Source organism: Papio anubis, chromosome 15 (assembly GCF_008728515.1).
Source record: "Papio anubis isolate 15944 chromosome 15, Panubis1.0, whole genome shotgun sequence".
In the NCBI taxonomy this organism is placed as follows: domain Eukaryota; kingdom Metazoa; phylum Chordata; class Mammalia; order Primates; family Cercopithecidae; genus Papio; species Papio anubis.
The window spans coordinates 22,103,947-22,120,900 of record NC_044990.1 but is presented as its reverse complement, the minus strand read 5'-3'; the positions used below and the strand labels follow the sequence as shown (position 1 = coordinate 22,120,900).

Sequence of the window (16,954 nt, the reverse complement as noted above, 5' to 3'; positions counted from 1 at the left end):
AATGGGTCAAAGTGAAATGCTGAGATTCTTTTATACTTATTAGAAGGCGCAAAATTTCAAAACTTGGGGGGAGAATAGGAAGCTATTTCCTGATAAAACAACTCTAAAAATGTTTGGAACCAAAGATTAATTTATCTTGCTCCTCTCTAGATGAAAAAATTCTTACATGAATGAAGTAAGTCCCTAGTAGTAGATTAATGTTTTTCTTACATTTGTAATGGTCATTTTAAATATTTGTGTTGATACACCTTACATTAATTGTTATGCCATAATAATGAAGTTATTACTTTTCAATGCAATAATAATATGTGTGCAGGCTTTAATGAGAGTCTGCAAGGAAGTGAAAATAAAATAAAATGACATGGTTTGTGTTACAAATAACAAAAGAACATTTTTCCAATTGCATGTGTGACACTATATGTGGAAGAATAATTAGATGCTGCATGTGCTATACTTTATAATTGCTTTGCCTTTTAGATTTGAATCGTAGACTTTTATCTCTTCTATGAGGTTGTTGTCATTAGATGTGAGGAGGCAGCATCAGAATGGTGGTGAAGAGATTCTAGAAAGCTCAAATTGTATATTCACAATCACATAACGTAGAACCAGAATTATTCGTTATACCAAAACATAAACTACTTACAAAATGTAAATACAGCCACAGTGACTACTTTATTCAATTACAACCACTGGGTGGAGAAAATTTATGAAAGTAAAAAAGAACGTTTAAGCTATCTATACAGTTGCAAATGAGTTATTAAGGTGTAGATAAGCTAATAAGTATCTTACGCTGGGGCAAAAGGAAAAAAGGCTTCATTCACAGATATGTACAAATAGAAAGTAATGGATTGTGATTTTTTGGTTTGCTAACCATAAAGAAGAGAAGTACCTATGTGTATCCACCTGATCGTAAAAAGACACAGAGACAGGAAAAATGTCAGATCAAAGATTGGACTATAAAATACAAGGAAAGGGGCTCTAGCACTTACTGAGTGCCTGCTCTGTGTCAGGCACTGTGCTGGACATTTTATACACATCGTAATTTGAGAACAGAGTTCTGAATAGCAGAATAACTGGCAGAGCTTAGAAGGGGTGACGCCAGTTAGTTTAGAAACTCAAGTGATGAAAAGGAGGTGAGTAGCTGACAGTGACGTTAGAGGAGGCCCAGCAATAAGGAGTGACATTTAGGTCAGACATGGACACTCTGCAGGGTGCCCAACAGGAAAGGTCTTCAGCTGTTGCTACCTGTATACCTCAATGATGGCTAATGGCGGTTTTGTGCTGGTTCAAAGCACATTAGTCATAAAGCAGGTCTTTGGTTCGTATATGGGATGGGAATAAAAAGGGAAAAGACCAAAAAGCAATCATGACATCAGGGGTATTTGTATCTGCTATCTATCCAGCCCCTCATCCACCCGATTTGAGATGGCAGAAGGCAGTTCTTGGTTAACTCCTATGACCAGTAGCCTGGAGCTCCTGTCACACTCGTTTCTAGCTACAGCTGTGCTTATTGTTTTGACCCAGCACCTCAGCTGGCTCGGAATGATGACCCTCAGTCATCAAGGAGAAGTTGTGTAATATTCAGTGTACTCTTTTAAAGAAGGTAAACACAGGGAAAATGTATTCTAGAAAGATGAGTTTCATCTTTTCATGGGATTGGTGATTCCTTGAGGGAAGAAATGATCTCATTCATCTTTATATCCTTTGACATCTAACACAATGTTTTTTACGTAATAGTTAAAATATATGTGACACTAAATAGAATAGAAATAACTTAAGTTTATGGGAAAATCATATCATATTGTTTAAAGTCTAGTGTTCTTATTCTCAGGAAATTCAACCAGAAATGACACTTTGCCCTCCCCATGCTTGTACCCATTCTCAGACCTCAAAATAACGATGCTTTCATTTATTGAATTAAGGAGTCAATTACTGAAATGTCTTTAGTGAAGAGGATATGTTTCTAAAGCATTTTTCAGGAACACATAACACAGGAAGCTATTGTAAAGTGGTGTCACATGATGGAATAATTCCCAGCCATTCTGCATCATGTGTGCACGCCTGTCCTGGATGTTTTTCGGCTCAGGGACTTGGTGCTTCAAGCCTTAAGCCATTGCAACTCCCTGAGCTCAAGAGAGGATTAGACAGATAATACCCAGAGACAAAGGCCACAGACATTTCACAGGATGTCTCTACCAGAGGCTTTATCAGAGAATCCTTATATCTACCCATGCCTAACACACACCTCTGAAGATTCCAAACTTCCCTTCAAGAGAAACAGCATCACGCATTAGAAAAAGCAGTAGGGTCTTGAGTCTGCAGGCTGGGACGTCAGCAACTGTGTTTACCCTAATTGGTGAGCAGTAACCTCTCTGAGCTTCAGTTTTTATACTTAACTACACACATAAAATGAGTATTGTAATATTCAAGATTTGCAATATTTGCTCTACAAAATTATTGGTCAGATGATATGAAATAATGTATCTCATATATTTGGGGATTTGTAAGCGCTAAACACACATCAAGCCAGGGTTTTCTGTATGACCAGACGAATATTTTTGTAGCTTTGCTCCCATGAATGTATTAACTTACTACCACAGGTAATATTTGAAAATAAGGAAAATTGTACAGAACTTTTTACCAACAAACTATGCGGTTACAAATAAATTACTTAGGGTATATTCATAACTCTAAAGAAAGAAAAAACAGCTTCATTAATAAAGAAGGAAACTCTATGCACAATAAGCACAAACTCTGTATGTATACTCTTGGCCCAATCCAATACTCTGTGTTTTTTTTTAATTTTTAATTTTTGTGGGTACGTAGCAGGTGTACACATTTATGAGATACATGAGATATTTTGATACATGCATACAATGCATAATAATCACATCAGGGTAAAGGGGGTGTCCATCTCTTCAAGGATTTATCATTTCTTTGTTACAAACAATCCAATTATACTCTTAAGTTATTTTTAAATGTATAATAAATTATCATTGACTATAGTCACTCTGTTGTGCTGTCAAATGCCAGATATATATATTTTTTGAGACAGGGTCTCGCTCTGTCACCCAGGCTGGAGTGCAGTGGCACTATCTCAGCTCACTGCAACCTCCGCCTCCTGGGTTCAAGCGATACTCCCACCTTAGTCCCCCTAAGTAGCTAGGACTACAGGCATGTGCCACCATACCCAGCTAATTTTTCTATTTTTTTGGTAGAGATGGGGTTTTCCCATGTGGCCCAGGCTGATCTTGAACTTCTGGGCTCAATGATTCACCCACTTTGGCCTCCCAAAGTTCTGGGACTACAGCCTGAGCCACCATGCCCTGCCATCAAATACTAGATCTTATTCATTCTATCTAATTATATTTCTGTACCCATTAACTACTCCCCTTTCCTCTGCCTCTACTATTCTTCCCAGTCTCTGGTAATCATTGTTCTGCTCTCTATATCAGTTAGTACAATTGTTTTAATTTTTAGCTCCCACAAATAAGTGAGAACATGAGAAGTTTGTCTTTCCATTCCTGGCTTATTTCACCTAATGACCTCCTTTGCATCTATTTTTGTTGCAGATGACAGGATCTCATTCTCTCTTATGGCTGAATAGTACCCCCTTGTGTAGATGTACCCCATTTTCTTTATCCATTTGTCGTTGATAGGCACATAGGTTACTTCCAAACTGTGGCTATTGTGAATAGTGCTCTAATAAACATGAGAATGCAGATATCTCTTTGAAATACTGATTTCCTTTCTTTTGGGTGTGTAACTCACAGTGGGATTGCTAAATCATATGGTAGTTCTATTTTTAGTTTTTTGAGGTGCCTCCAAATTGTTCTCCCTAGTGGTTATACTAATTTACATTCCTAACAACAGTGTGTGTTTCCTTTTTTTCACATCCTTGTAAACATCTACTATTGCCTTTTGGTTAAAAGACATTTTAACTGGGGTGACATGATATCTCATAGTACTTTTGATTTGCATTTCTCTGATGGTCAGTGATATTGAGAATCTTTTCACATACATGTTTGCCATTGGTATCTCTTCTTTTGAGAAGTGTCTATTCAGATCTTTTGCCCATTTTTTAATTGGATTATTAGATTTCTTCCTAGAGAGTTGTTTCAGCTCCGTCTGTATTCTGGTTATTAATCCCTTGTCAGATAGATAGTTTGCAAATATTTTCTCCCATTCTTTGGGTTATCTCTTTACTTTGTTGATTGTTTCCTTTGCTGTGGAGAAGCTTTTTAACTTGATGTGATCCTATTTGTTCATTTTTGTTTTGGTTGCCTGTGTTTATAGGGTATTACTCAAGAAATCGCTGACCAGTCCAATGTCCTGAAGAATTTCCCCAATGTTTTCTTGTAGTAGTTTTACAGTTTGAGCTCTTAGATTTTAGTCTTTAATCCATTGTGATTTGATTTTTGTATGTGGTGAGTGATAGGGGTCTAGTTTCATTCTTCTGTATATGGATATCCAGTTGTTCCAGCACCATTTATTGAAGAGACTGTACTTTCCCCTAATGTATGTTCTTGACATCTTTGTCAAAAATAAGTTTACCGTAGATGTATGGATTTGTTTCTGGGTTCTCTATTCTGTTCCATTGGTCTATGTGTCTGTTTTTATACCAGTGCCATGCTGTTTGGTTATTATAACTCTGTAGTATAATTTGAAGTCAGATAATGTGATTCTTTTACTCTCGTTATTTTTGCTCGGTATAGCTTTGGCTATTCTGTATCTTTTGTGGTTCCATATAAATTTTAGGATTGTTTCTCCTATTTTTGTGAAGAATGTCATTGGTATTTTGACAGGGATTACATTGGATCTGTAGATTGCTTTGTGTAGTATGGACATTTAACCATATTGATTCTTCCAGCCCATCAATATGGAATATCTGTCCATGTTGTGTGTTCTCTTCAATTTCTTGCATCAGTATTTTATTGTTTTCATTTTAGGTATTTTTGTAAAATACATAATTTTTATGTATTTCATTTCATTATAGATATCTTTCACATTTTTGTGAAATACACAATTTCTGTGGATTTCATTTTATCTGTAGCTGTTGTAAATGGGATTACTTTCTAGATTTCTTTTTCAGATTGTTTGCTGTTGGCATATAGAAACACTACTGATCATTGAATATTAATTTTGTATTCTGCAACTTTACTGAAATTTATCATTTCTAATAGGTTTTTGGTAAAGTCTTGAGGTTTTTCCAAATATGAGATCATATCATCTGCAACCAAAAAATGTGACTTCTTCGTTTCTAATTTGAATTCCCTTTATTTCTTTCTCTTGTCTGATTGCTCTGGCTAGGACTTCCATTTGTGTTGAATAACAGTAGTGAAAGTTGGCATTCATGTCATGTTCCAGATCTTAAAGGAAAGGGTGTCAGTTTTTCCCCATTCAGTGCAATACTAGCTGTTGGTTGATTGTGTATGACTTTTATTGTATTGAGGTATATTCCTTAATACCTAGATTTTTGAGGGTTTTTAACATGAAGGGATGTTGAACTTTATCAAATGCTTATTCAGCATCAATTGATATAGTTTTTAATCCTTCATTCTGTTCATATGATGTGTCACATTGATTCATTTGCCTATGTTGAGCTATCTTTACATCCCAGGGATAAATCCCACTTGGTCATGATGAATGATCTTTTTAATGTGTTGCTGAATTCAGTTTGCTAGTATTTCATTGAAGATTTTTGTATCAATGTTCATCAGGGATACTGGCCTATAGTTTTCTTTTTTTGATGTGTCTTCGTCTGGCTTTGGTATGAATGAAATATCAGCCTCATAGAATGAGTTTGGAAGTATTACATCCTCTTCTATTTTTCAGAATTGTTTGGGTAGTATTGGAATTAGTTCTTCTTAAATGTTTTGTAAAATTCAGCACTGAAGCCATCTGGTCATGAGCTCTTCTTTGCTGAGAGACCTTTTATTTTGGCTTTGATCTCATCACTTATTATTGGTCTGTTCATTTTTTGAATTTCTTTAGATTCAATCTTGGTAGGTTGTATGTGTCTAGAAATGTCTTCATTTCTTCTAGGTTTTCCAATGTATTGGCGTATAGTGGCTCATAGTAGCTTCTAATGGACCTTTGAATTTCTGTACAATCAGATATATTGTCTCCATTTTCATATCAGATTTGATTTATTTGGGTCTTCTCTCTTTTTCTTCGTCTGGCTAAAGGTTTGTCAATTTCGTTTTCCTTTCCAAAAAACCAACTTGTCATTTCATTGATCTTTTGTATTGCTTTTTTCATTTCAATTTAATTTATTTCTATTCTGATTATTTATTATTCTACTTTGGGGTTTAAGTTTGTTCTTGCTTTTGTAGTTCATTAGGATGCATCAGTAGGTTTATTTAAAATTTTTCTGCTCTTTTGATGTAGGCTGTTACAGCTAAAAACTTTCCTTTTTTAGTACTGCTTTTGCTGCATCCAGCAGGTTTCGGTGTATTGTTTTTCTTTTATTATTTGTTTCAATAAATTTTTAAATTTCCTTCATAATTATTCATTGGTCTACTAGTCATTTAGGAGCTTATTGTCTAATTTCCATGTTTTTGTATAGTTTATTGCTCCTTTATTTCTCCCTCCTATTTGAAGGATATTTTCACTGGATATACTTTTCTAGGATAAAATGTTTTTTCCTATAAGCACTTTAAATATGTCATTTCACTCTCTTCTGGCCTATAAAGTTTCCACTGAGAAGTTTGCCAGCAGACACATTGGAACTCCATTATATGTTATTTCTTTTCTCTTGCTGCTTTTAGAATCCTTTCTTTATCCTTGACCTTTGGGAGTTTGATTAGTAAATGTCTTGGTCACCTTATTTTGGTTACGTCTGCTTGGTGTTCTGTAACCTTCTTGTACTTAAATATTGATATCTTTCTCTTGGTTTGGAAAGTTCTGTGTTATTATCCCTTTGGATAAACTTACTACCCCATCTCTCTTTCTCTTTACCTCTTTTTTAAGGCCAGTGACTCTTAGGTTTGTGCTTTTGGGGTTTTGAGGCTATTTTCTAGACCTTGTAGGCATGCTTCATTCTTTTTGATTATTTTTTCTTTTGTCTCCTTTGTGTATTTTCCAATAAGTTTGTCTCCAAGGTCACTAATTCTTTCTTCTGCTTGATCAATGCTGCTGTTAAGAGACTATAATGCATCTTCAGTGTGTCAACTGAATTTTTCTGCTCCAGAATTTATTCTTGATTCTTTTTAATTATTTCAATCTCTTTGTTAAATTAGACGGTATTCTAAATTCCTTCTTTGTGCTATCTTGAATTTCATTGAATTTCCTCAAAACAGATATTTTGAATTCTGTGTCTGAATAGTCACATCTCTCTCTCTCTCTCCTGGTTATAACCCTGGCGCCTTATTTAGTTCATTTGGTGAGGTCTTGTTTTTTTGGATGGTCTTAATGCTTGTGGATATTCGTCCAGTCTGGTCATTGAAGAGTTAGGTGTTTATTGTAGTCCTCATAGTCTGGGCTTGTTTGAACCTGTCCTTCTTGGGAAGGCTTTCCAAGTATTTGAAAACATGTTAGTGTTATAAGTTTTTGGTCCCTGTAGCCATATCTGCATTAGAGGGTACCCCAAGCCCAGTAATGCTGTGACACTTGCAGACTCAGAGCTATCACCTTGGTGGTCTTGGATAAGATCTGGAAGAATTCTCTGGATTACCAGGCAGAGACTCTTGTTCTCTTCCCTTACTTTCTCCCAGACAAACAGAGTCTCTCTCTCTCTCTCTCTCTCTCTCTCTCTCTCTCTCTCAACACTGAGCTGCCTGGAGCTGGAAGAGGGGTGACATAAGCATCCCTGTGGCCACCATTATTGGGATTGTGTGTGTGAGATCTGAAGCCAGCACAGCACTGGGTCTTGCCAAAGGCCTGCGGTAACCAATGCCTGGATACCACTTGTGTTCACTCAAGGCCTTAGGGCTCTACAATCAGCAGGTGGTAAAGCCAGCCAAGTTTGTGTTCTTCCTGTTAGGGCAGCAGGTTCCCCCCAGTTTAGAGATGCTGTCCTGGAGCTGGGGCCTAGAGTTGGAAACCTTAGTAATCTACCCGATGCTCTATTCTACTGTGGCTAAACTGGCACCCAAGCCACAAGGGAAAGTCCTCCTGAATCTTCCCTCTCCTTTCCACCAGCAGAGGAGTCTCTCCTCATGGTCACCACTGCTCCAGGTCCGCAGTGAGTACTGCCTGGCTACCACCATTGTTCCTTCAAGACCCAAGGGCTCTTCGTTCAACTTGTGGTGGATGCTGTCAGCCTAGAACTCTCCCTTCAGGGCAGTGAACTTCTCTCTGGCCAGTGCTGCTCCAGAAATGCTGTGCAAGAGTCAGCACCTGGAACTGAGGATCACAAGAGCCTGCTTGATGCTCACGGATACTCCACTGTGCCACTGTGACATGGCTGCTTCCTAAACTGCAAGACGAAGTCTCCTTTAATCTTCCCTTTCCTTTTCTCAAGCATAAGGGGTCCTTCCCCATAGCCACTTCAGCTGGCAATATGCTGGGTCACACCTGAAGCCAGCATGTCTCTGAGTCTTATGCAAAGCTCGCAGTGAGTCGTGCCTGGGTCCTACTGCTGATTATTCGGGGTCAAAGTGCTCTTTAGTCAGCATGTGATGAATCACTCAAGACTGGGTCCTTTTCTTCCAGCCCAGAATGTGTCTAGAAATGTCATTCAGGTGCTAGGGCCTGGAATGGGGGCCTCAGGACTTTGCCTGGTGCCCTTGTCTACTGTGGCTGAGCTCGTATCCAAGTTGCAAGTCCTCAACTTGGACTTGCAAAGTCTTTACTCTTCCTTCTTCTCTTCTCAAGCAGAAGTAAGGAGTCTGTCCTAGAGCTGTGAGCTGTGCTGCCTGGGGTTGGTGGAGGGGTGGTACTCGCACTCCTTTGGCTTCGCTGGCTGGTATTCCACTAGGTCATATGCACCTAGGTCATATGCAGCTAGGTCAAGTCCACTGGCTTTGAGCCCAAAAAAGCACCAGAACTTGTGCAGGAATTGCAGTCCTTTTAGCCTAGACTGCCTTCAAGTTTATTGAGATCTCTAAGAGCATTTTAGCCTGAAGTGATGAGGCTTGCTGGAACTCAAGTTCTGACCACTGGGGTGGATGGTGTTTCTCTGGTTAGGGCTGGTCTAAATGCTCCCTCTGTAGGTGCCAGTTGAGTTCTGCCTAGTGTTGCTTTCCTCTGTGACAGGGCAGCACTGAGTTTCAATGCAAAGTCCCACTATCACTGTACTCTGCCTTTCCCAAGTGTGTTTAGGGGAGGGAGAGTGCAGTGATGGTGGGATGCACTGCCATGGGATGGGGAAGGGGTGGCATCAGGAATTCAATATTGTCTTTTATACCCTCTTCAGTGCTTCTTTCAGTGATATGAATTTAAAACCAGGTACTGTGATTTTTGGTTCTTTTGAAGGTGCTTTTTTGTGTGTGAATAGTTGTCCAATTTTGTGTTCCCAAAGGAAGCATGATTGGTGGAGGCTTCTTTTAAGCCTCTTCCCTCTTTTCTCCTAGTTCAATACTTTGATTGTTATCTTAATCACGACCTCTCCCCCGTGCCCCACAGAATTCTGACCTCTTCCCTCCATCATGTTCACCAAGCTCACGAACGTTCTAGAATTCCCACTTAAATTGAATTAAGGCCCTGTTAACACATTTAAGTGGGTCAGTGACATTCTTTCTCTTTTACTTACCAAAGAGTTATCCTCCATGTATATCACAAAATAACATGTTTCCTCTGCAGAGCCTGATCAGTTTGCTATTTCCTTTAGAGCCTCTGTTAAACTGCTCCTTGGATCCTAAAAAAAAGTTTTACTTTCTAAACACCGTGTTTTTAAAGGGGCCTTCTTAAACATGACCCACAGTTTTAACAAACATTTTTCTATAGTTTTGAACATAGCACATCATATCATCTGTAGTTTAACATTTGTTTTAACAAGTTACAATAAAAATGAAAAACCAGCTTTGTCAAGTTTTTCCCAATTTACTGCTTTGCTGTCTGTGAGTTAGAGGCATGTGCAGAGACTGGAGGGCACTGGCAATCCTTGTGTCTTCTGCCCATAGACCATGCAAGTAGAGAGGAGCCCCTGTTAGGAACAGATGGAGTAGGTTCAGGATAATGGCCACACTTTCTAAACCACAGAATGTGCTTAGAGCAGTTCTGAAAATGAAGGTTTGGAGCTCTGGTACTAGTACTTTCAGTCTGCTTGAGGATAGGAGAAATGTTCACTCATTTAACAAACATTTATCTTGCTCCTATGATGTGCCAGGCACCAAGGTTCTCTGGAGAAAGCATGGAGCAAAATAGAGAAAAACTCTGCTTCATGCAGCATATTTTCTTGTTGGAGGGGGCTGTGTGTTCTTAGGAGGAGAATGCTGTACGCTAATTTGGCTGTCTTTTTTTTTTTTTCTTTAAACGCCTACTTTGTAGTGTTTGCTGATCACAGCTGATTTCAGGCTAGCAATGTGGTATCAATGGATGGGAGCTGGGAAGAGATGAGCACAGTCAGCTGTGTAGAGCTGGGAGACACAAGAGGCAGCCACTGAGCAATTTCAGCATGTAAAATATATGTCAGATGGTGATGTGTGCTGCAGAGGGTGATGAGGCAGGGAAGGGAGAATAGGGCATGCTAGAGGAGACTTGCTGTCATACATATGGGCAGGATAGGGCTTGCTAAGCTGGTACCATTCAGAAGGAATGAGAGTTCTAGGCAGAGGGAACAGCAAGTACAGACTCCTGATATAAGAAGAGGCCAGATATGTTTGAGGAACAATAGCGAAGCCCGTGGGCCAAAAAAGAGTGAGGAAGAAAGTGAGCAGTGGGAGATACAGTGACCCAGACCTACACTGTATAGGGCCCTGCAGGCTAATGTAAGGACTCAGCTTGTTCTCTGAGTGAGATGGGAGACTTTGCAGGGTTTTGAGCAGAAGAGGGACATGTCTGACAAAACATTTTAACAAGACCGAGGTGGCTGTCTCTTGAGAACGGAATAAATAGAGAAAGGGCTAGAAATGGAGAGATTAGTTAGGAGTGGAAGTAATAATCCAGGTGAGAGATGGTTGTGATTTTGACCTGGGTGGTTAGATGTGGTTGTAATCTGGATTGATTTTGTGCCAGAGCTAACCAGATTTGCTGATGGATTGGATGTACTGTGTATCACGGGAAGAGGTGAGTCAAAGGTGACTTCAAGGCTTTTGGTTTAGAAGTCAGTCTCTCTCTCTCTCTCTCTCTCTCTCTCTCTCTCTCTCATTCTACCATGGTAAGACATGCTTTCTTCCCCTTCGCCTTCTGAGGTGATTGTAAGTTTCCTGAGGTCTCCCAGCCATACTTCCTGTTAAGCGTGTGGTACTGTGAGGCAAGTAAACCTCTTTTCTTCATAAATTACTCAGTCTCAGGTACTTCTTTAGAGCAGTGTGAGAACAGACTAGTACATTCCATGAGGGTGGGGCATGCTGTAATTTTTACCATTACATTCCTGTTGCCTAGCACAGCACTTGCCTGAGCATAGGCACTTAGTACATGGTTGTGTGAATGTTGTACCTCTCTCCATAGTTTAATTTTCCGAAGTAATAATACTAACTATAAGTAGTTTTAAAAAATAAATGAAAAATAGTATGTCTAAAGTATGTTGTACATCTGCCATTCAGAAAACATTAACACGTGAAACTTACAATTTTTTTACCATATTCTATGCTCTCTATAATGTTGATTAAATTTTGAACACACAGAAAGGATGCTGCTTTATAGAAAAAATAATGATAGGATATTTTCATCATTTCCATGAAGACTTTGTCATTAAGAGCCATCTCTTGAGTGACTCAGAAATAGAGGAAGGACTTCCATGTCTAAAAGCCAGAAAATATAAACTGGTTTAACTGCATTGCTGCAAAGAGAAAGGATCTGTCCTACCCACAGGATTAAAGCAGGATGGAAACAGAAGAAACACCCTCCCTAGGAACTTTCTACATATGAGTATTACTTCCTATGATGATTATCATTTTTAGGTGGTGAAAAATGGATGGCCTGTGGTGGTATTAAATGTAGATGAGCAGAGACTGAACTGTTTGAGCAACAGTACACTTCAGTTGTCATGGTAGCGAAAAGCTCCCAATAGATCCTTTCCCGTGTCCCCAGATGTTTAAAGTCTATGTTAACATGCCCTAAATGGTGACAGAGCCAGATGTGAATGTATAATGTCATTTTTTTTTTTATCTTTAGCAGTTTAGAAAATCTTTTTAAAGCTCGGAGATTGAGTTTAGCAGTAAGCAAGTGAGAATTTGGTATAACATCTGTGTTTCTGAAGTTTGTATTTTTAAGCCGTATATGAAAACTCAGTTGCCTTTCCATATGATGCATTACTTCCACACATTTTGAAGAGGAATTCATAGAAACAATTAATAAGAACATATGTGGTAATTGAGACTACAGAATTTAAAAGGGTCTGTATAAGTCTTTATTTTCTTGTAACATGGCTTGGGTACCAATTCAGGCTAATAACTGGTAAAGAAAAGAACAGAAACTAATTTGCAAGTAGCTCCTGAAGTTGATTGCTTTAAGAAAAACCTTTGCCTTTATTATAGCTGTTTTAGTAAGTGAAATTGTATATAGGTATTTTCTAAGTGCATTAGATTTTCACTAGTGTTTAAATTGTATAGGATAAAGCTTATGTTAGCCAGTATTTTCTTATGAAAATACCTCTGATGAAAGTAAAAAGTGTACCCACTTCTTACCATTGGCCCTATGACCCTATGAAAGAATGTTAATTGAGGGCCATGATACATGTTAAAAGAGCAGTTAACTCTTCTTGAGAAAGAAAAATTTTAATGTTCAATTAATCTGTATGGAGAACAATGAACATAAAAGTCTAATACATAAGAGACCTGCACGTTGTGCACACGTACCCTAGAACTTAAAATATAATAATAAAAAGAAATGAATGCTCATCGCAGTTATGTTTTTCTGCTGACTGGAGGATAAAAGAAAAAGGACAAGAGTAAGTTTTTTATGAGGAGATTAGAGTTAGATAATCAAGGAGGAAGAAGAAAACAGGAGACACCAAAGAAAAAGAAAATGTAAATCATTCCTTCTACCTGCTATTACTCCACAAACTTCTATTCATCCAGTATCTATACCTCACTTGGGTCCTGGTTTCCCTTCTCACTTAACAGCCTCTTAAAATCTGGTACACTAAGCCCCTTCTGATCTAGGTATGCCACTCTTCCCTCCCTGAGGCACCATCTCTTTCCCTAGCTGTGGGTTCACCCCCAGGGAGCCCTGGTGTTTCTGAGGCATCTGAGATCCACACCACTGTCCTTCCAGATCTCCACCCACCTCTCTGATAAACCACCTGAGCCTTTCACTGACAGCCTTCTTAGTGCCTGCTGGTTTTTCCCAGACTACTGTCTCAAAAGGAAGTGCATCTAAGGTAAGTCTTTTTTACTTCCTGTTTGGAGCTGTGCATTCAGCCGGGTAATCTCTCTGAGCAAAAATTTTCTCTTTGGGGTAATGCTGTTTAATAGAACTTTCTGCAGTGGCAGAAATGTCCTATGTCTATGCTGTCCAATATGGTAGCCAATAGCCACATGTGACTGCATAGATTTTAATGAATTAAAATGAAATAAAATTAAATATTCAGTTTCTTAGTCATTCCACCCCCATTTCAGATGCTCAGTAGCTACATGTGGCTAGTGGCTACCAGATTAGACAGTGCAGCTTTAGAGGAATGCCAGCTTTTGAGCAATGGGTTAAGTCTAATAGCCCACCATGCTTAGATGGGCTGAGAGAAGCCCTGGAAAATCTTGGTCTTGGAGTGAAAGCTGTGGTGGTGCAAAGGTATGGCAACTGGAGGCTGTTCATCACCCATGCTCTTTGCAGCAGAGTCTCTTGAAGGAAAACCGGAGCCAGGAATCTCCCTGCTACCTCATGCACCATCTCCCAATAAATATTGGTTCAACTTTGGTCATGAGGTTTGGAGTTAGGCTTGGGTTTGAATGTTGGCTCTGCTAATAGTTAGCTATGGGACCATGAGACATTAAGTAAGTTCTCTCCCTCTTTGTTTCTTCACTTACAAAATGGAGATAATAATACCTCCTTCCCAGGGTTGTTGTGAAAATTCAGTGAGAAAATAAAGGGAGGGCAACGCAGCACCTGATATATCCTAACCACCTACTATGTAGTAAGCCAAAGATAGATACTGTGGGTTCTGTGTCAGCCTCAACCCCTCTTTCCCAACTTAAACAAAATACTAATTAGCCTTTTGAACTGAAGTGCTAAGTAAACAAAAGAATAATTCAGGAATTGTTGCTACATTGCCTGTAATTTTCAAACACGTTCTTTTATACAAATATAACTCTCCTTATATGAAGATACTACTTTGAGGAATTGTGTGTGTATGTACAGACTAATCTTTATTCACACTATTATACCAGACAGGAACAGTCCAGCTAACAGTTTTTAAGAAGGGATGACTTGACCTCAGTTTGTAGACCAAAGTAACTTGCTGTTTTTACCACTGCTGTTTATACTTATCACCCAAATGAAAGAATTATATATACCCCATTCCTGGATACCCTGCATGCCAAATTGTAAAGGAAACTTCTCCTTCCTTTGTAAATATTTCTGGATGGTGCAGAGATAGTAGAAGGGAAGTATCTGTGCATCTTGGAAGAGTTTTGCCTTCTTGCCTTGTAATCCCTTCACTCCTCTGAGCACAGTGGGGCCTGGCATTGTTGGGCGCAGTAAGAGACAATCACTTAGGTAGGAGCACATCTCCCTGACCTTGCAGAGATACCTCCAGACCTAGAGGGCAAGAGGCTTAGACTCTGGCACAAAATCCCAGGTGTCCTTACCTGGATGAACTCCCAGTTTTAGTGTGCTTCATAACTCCATTATTCAATAGCTTCTTTGGTACAAAACAGGTCATAGTCAATAGAAGAAGGAGGAGAAGTTAAGAAAACTAACATTCACTCCAAGACTTTCCCCAGAAGAAAGCCTGATAAATTGCTTCAAAGGGGGTGCCTGTGTGTGTGTGTGTGTACAGGGCTTTGGTGGCAGGGTTGGGGTCGGGGAATAGAATTGCAAATCCAAATGGACCCTCAGGGGTGAGGACGCCCTTGTTGGCTACCTCCATGGTTTCAAAGTCCTGCTGAGTACGAACACTCTCCATAACCTCTCCTTAATTCTATTCACCTCTCAGGTAGGCTTTGAAGGCCTTTTTTGTTTGTTTTGTTTTGTTTTAAGGGTTTCACGGCAGACAGAGTAACCAAGAAAACAAAGCTGGAGGAGTTGTGGCTGCCTCAGAGACCTAGAAAGATCCTCCTACAGTGGCCTGTCAAGCTCACTCTCTCCCCGCTCACCCTCAATTCCAAACTGTTTTATTTCTGATCTCTGATGTAGAGAAGGCTATGGGATCATATATTCATTTCGTTCCTTCTCCCTGAAAGGATGTAGGCCTAAGGATGCATTTTGGGCAAATCAGTAGAATTCTTTCATTGCTGGTGAAATGTTCTCCAAAGCCTGTAGGAAGGTAAACAGATGAGAAATCACTCCAGACAACAATCTTTGTCAGACTCTAGGCTGCTGGTCTTCTCTACAGTAATTATTAGTGAAATTTTTAATCCAGTCATACAAGCAGTTCTTGGAATTAGTTGGTGTTTGTTCTGTTACTATATGAAATACTAGCCAAACATTGCTGCCGAATAACTAACATGATAGTTACTGATATTTTTGAGAACTTCAAGGATGCAGAATACTAAGTAAAACTTCAACAATTTATGAAAGTGTTTTTGCATGGGTATCTGGCAAAGGAATAATTATAAGGCAATATCTCCTTGAGATCCATTTTTAGTGTGCCAAAGAATTATTGATTTTATCAGATCCAAATTTGACTTTAGGAGAATTTGTGATAAACATTAGTGCTTTCAGGGTCTTTCTTTGCAGAGGAGCATAGCAATCTGGCAAATATCAATGCAGTTAAGTTAAATTGGCTTAGTTGAATCATGTAGCCTGTCTTTAGAAAAATCTTAATTTTTTCTTCCTTCCCTCCCTTCCTTCTATATTTCATTAAGATAGCATTTGCAGCATAGAAAAATCTATACCAATAAGTTTTGCATTCTGATGTAAAAACATTGAAAATCCAGCCAAACTAATTTTGAGGAATTAACTTAAATCACATTCTAATAGATATTGATATTGTATTATTGACAAGAATAAATCAAGCTGTTAGCCTCTAGTGGCCTAATCCTTACTATGATTTTTTTTTTCTTGGAACTTTGTTCTACTCTTTGTGTACTTGTTTTTATTTTTTAAAAAATGCAATGATGGTATTTTACATTATCTATAAAGCTGCATGAATGTTCCCATAAATTACTTAATCACATATTTTACCTGTCCCAGATGCTCAAGATTTTAAATTACTGCAGTATGCACTAAGTTATGCTTATAAGGACTGAGTGTTTCAGTAAACATATTGACTAGCTGACGAATAATAACACAATTCTTAAATTCCGAAGTCACTAAATAGTAATATAATTGTAAGAAGTGTGACTTGTGTACATTGTTGGACTCCTTTCACATTTATATCTAGCCAAAAAGTTGGTCAAATTATTTGTTTTTTTCAACTAAGGCAAATGACTAGGAGCTTGTTGACCACACACGGTGAAAAATACAGAGAGAGCTTTGTGATCATTAGGGGTAACTAGCCCTCTAGGTGCGCTCTGGGATGCTCTTGTAAGTGGTCCACAGGCTGGCCCTCCAGTCACCCCATTGTGGAGCTGAGTTGTGTGTGGGCTGCTGTGAGAAGGTGTCCCCTGGCACAGGGGTGTTTTGGGGAGGGCGTCAAAGCCAGGCTGGTCTTTTGCCTTCAGAGTTTCCGTGGGAAAAGTTACCTCCAACTTCTATTTGCCAACACCAGGATTATCACATACTCCTTTGGCAGTATTCGTGGATGGGAGCT

The 16,954-nt window shown here is 38.9% G+C and overlaps 1 protein-coding gene across 14 annotated transcripts in view; it reads left to right on the top strand.

The window, feature by feature from the left end:
• Nucleotides 1-16,954, top strand: part of ENOX1 (ecto-NOX disulfide-thiol exchanger 1) — a 583,643-nt gene that overhangs the window by 181,404 nt on the left and 385,285 nt on the right. For 2 of the 14 annotated variants that reach the window (XM_021929573.2, XM_021929574.2), the window contains one exon: nt 13,321-13,426. The exons of the other annotated variants lie outside the window; for them this stretch is intronic. The gene's annotated coding sequence lies outside the window, so the exon portion shown is untranslated. The remainder of the gene's footprint in view (nt 1-13,320; nt 13,427-16,954) is intronic. 14 annotated transcript variants of the gene reach the window in all.